Below are 3,720 nucleotides of genomic sequence, written 5' to 3' on the forward strand. Positions count from 1 at the left end.
GGGCTAAAACATAGCAAGGATTGTGAGGATGACACAGGACCAGGCAATACTTGTTTTGTTATACATAAGGTCCCCATGAGTAGAAGGGGACTCAAGGGCACCTAATAAGGCCTCATTCATTCATGTTTGTGACAAATATTTATTGTGTGCCCACTATGTACCACTCTCTGTACTAGCTGTGAACCATGCAATGGACAGGTGATGCCAGATCCCTGTCTGGAGGCACTTCATTGCCTGGGGTGGGGAGAAGGGGATGGGCCATAAATAAGTAAAAGGTAATTTCCAATTATGATAAGAGCTGTGAAGAAATAGATCATTCAGCCCAACACCAGCACGGCTGTCTCCTGTGTTTACTTGTGTTTTATTGACTATGCAAAGGCACTGAACTGTGTGGATCATAACAAATTACGGATAACATTGTGAAGAATGGGAATTTCAGAACACTTAACTGTGCTCATGCAGAACCTGTACATAGACAAGGAAGCAGGAGTTTGAACAGAACAAGGAGGTACTGTGTGGCTTACAATCACGAAACGTGTGTCAGGGGTATAACTTCCATCATGCTTACTCAATCTGTATGCTGAGCAAATAATCCGAGAAGCTGGACTATATGAAAATGAGGTGTCAGGGTTGGAGAAAGATTCATTAACAACCTGTGATAGGCAGATGACACAACCTGCTTGAAAGCAAAAAGGGCTTAAAGCACTTACTGATGAAGATTAAAAACTACAGCATTCAGTACAGATTACACCTCAACATAAAGAAAACAAAAATCCTCACAACTGGACCAATAAGCAACATCATGATAAACAGAGAAAATATTGAAGTTGTCTAGGATTTCATTTTACTTGGATCCACAATCAATGCCCATGGATGCAGCAGTCAAGAAACCCAATAACGGATTGCATTGGGCAAATCTGCTGCAAAAGACCTCTTTCAAGTATTAAAAAGCAATATCATTTTGAGGTCTAAGGTGTGCTTGACCCTAGCCACGTATGTTTAATTGCCTCATACGCATGCAAAAGCTGGACAACGAATAAGGAAGACTGAAGAATTGATGCCTCTGAATTATGGTGTTGGTGAAGAATACTGAATATACCAGGGACTGCCAGAAGAATGAACAAATCTGTCTTGGAAGAAGTAAAGCCAGAATGCTCCTCTGAAGCGAGGATGGCAAGACTTCATCTCGTGTACTTTGGACGTGTTATCAGGAGGGACCAGTCCCTGGAGGACATCATCGAAAAAGAGGAAGACCCTAGATGAGATGGATGGAGACAGTGGTTTCAACAATGAGCTCAAATATAGCAATGATTGTGAGGATGATGCAGGACCAGGCAGTGTTCTGTTGTACACAGGGTTACTATGAGTCAGAAATGACTCAATAGCACCTAACAGCTTTAAATAAACATAATCAGACCACATTCACCTGAACTTTTTCAAACAGCTGTCCATCAGTCTGAGGGACACCTTCTTACTCAGATCCTTGTCATTCTGGAACATCCACCTGCCTGCCATACTTACCAATTAGACAGAAACTGTGAACAGCTTAAGTGACTATCTACCCAGGACTGACTGAATAAATTTAGTGAATCCATTCCATGGACTACACTGCATCCATCAAAAACAATGTAGTGGATTTCTGTGTGCTAATGTGAAAAGATGACCAATATATATTACCGAATGAAAAAAGCTAGTTTGCAGTACAATGTGCACAGTATGATCACGTTTGTAAACAGGAAAAACTTTTAAAAATTAAATATCTGGATGGCTCCTTATGGTGGTGCAGTAGTTAAAGCACTCTGCTGTTAACCAAAAAGTCGGCAGTTGGAACCTACCAGCCGCTCCTCAGGAGAAAGACATGCCAGTCCATTTATGTAAAGATTACAGCCTTGGAAACCCTGTGGGGCAGTTCTACTCTGTCCTGTAGGGTCACTATGTTTCAGAATTGACTGGATGGGTTGTATTAATAACTAATATTTATTGAGTTCACATTATGTAACAGATACTGTTCCAAGCAGCCTACATGTTAGTTCACTTAATTCATTCTCAGTGAGGTGGGTACTAGTATGCAATATAACACAGATGTGGGAGCTGAGTTTTGAGGCTTAATGCCATGTCTGGGACCATATAGCGTATGCCAGAAAGAAGTGATTCTGAGGTTACAATCTTTAACCTCCGAAAATTTGAACGTCTAAAAACATCAAAATGGCCTTAGGGACACTATGAAGTCACCAAAGTGGTCGAAATTCTCAACTGTGTTTTCTCAAATGGGCCTGAAATGGCCTGTATCTGCCCATGTGCTATGCGGCCTCTGGAGCCACATGTGCTATGACACCTTGCGTTCCTGGAGTGGAACACAGAAAAACAAAACACTCTGGACTCTCCGCCCAGTCAACCAAAATCCACTCTCTCTACCCAGATCAACCTTACCTTCAGGGTAGTCTTAACTTTTGGAAGAGAGGGATCTAAGATGAGTTAACCTCCCAGCTAGCTGTGTGAGTCTGGGTAAGTGACTTAACTGACACTCACTGCCGTTATCTATCGCATTAGATTAATAACAGCACCTATTTCCTAACAATCCGTGGCCTGGAACACAGCAACCACTCATTCCCACGAGGCTTCTATTTCCTGAGCCCCTAAATTTGGCCGTTGCTCGAGGCATCAAGGACCTGTGCCGACTTTGGCCGTAGACTCCCTCTCACCAGCTCCAGCCTCACAACTGGGCAGTCCTCCCCTCACAGACCCAAAGCCCTCAACCGCGTCGACCAGGGAATAGACCTTCCGGGTTTCCTTTCATTCGCCCCTCACGAGTAAAGTTCCCTCCACAACGGGGCTAGGAGGGAGATGACTATGACTCTCTCTTACAGGACTAAGCAATAAATAGTCTTCTGAGTCCCAGGGCACTTGGAGAACGGCAAGGGCGGCCGGTGCCAAGCACCCTTAAAATCCGGCCTGGGAAGGCTGTCACCGCCGACCATTCACTCCGCACCGCGCTGGTGCTCAACGCCTCAGGGCGAGCAGCTCTGGGGCACTCGAGGGACCCACCCAGGCGCAGGCGCAAAACTGCACCGTGGACCGCATCTTCCGGCAATCCCCGCGCCCATCCGGACGCTGAGGGGCGGGGCGGCTGGTTGCCGGGGCGGGCTTACCTTCCGGTTCCTCCAAGCCCCAAGGGCGGGTCGCGGCACTCCTCTACCAGCCCGGTTATTAAAGCGCTTGTTAAAAATTTAGATTCCCAGGCACCTCTGATACTCTAACGCAGTGGATGTCCCGTGCCTCGGGGATTTGCATTTTAGTAAACATCCCTGGAGTTCTGACTTAAATCGTTCGCAGGTCACACTGGCCTTGGGCTTGTTAAAGAATCGAGCTTCAACCTCCGCCCCTCCCGCCCTCAACAGCCACCCACCTCTTTGGAGTCTTAGGGTTCGCTCGATGGCCACGGCTCTCGTCTTCCCATTGGCCCCCCCCGCTCATCCCCCGCAGGCAAATCTTCTTTTCTCATTGGTCGACGCTGAGGACGGCGAGACCTGACCCAATGGGCACTGGATTTCGGAAAACGTTACCCGGAAGTTGGTTCTGAGCAGGCGCCTTTGGGTTGTGGACGCCTAACTCGCGCACTGGGACTTCCGGCGTGGGAGTGGAGGGCAGGGTCTTGGGTGGATCAGCAACCGGGAGGAAGCGGGGATCAAGTCCTGCCCCCTGGGGGCACTGGCGAGGAAA

This window comes from Loxodonta africana, chromosome 12 (genome assembly GCF_030014295.1).
Source record: "Loxodonta africana isolate mLoxAfr1 chromosome 12, mLoxAfr1.hap2, whole genome shotgun sequence".
In the NCBI taxonomy this organism is placed as follows: domain Eukaryota; kingdom Metazoa; phylum Chordata; class Mammalia; order Proboscidea; family Elephantidae; genus Loxodonta; species Loxodonta africana.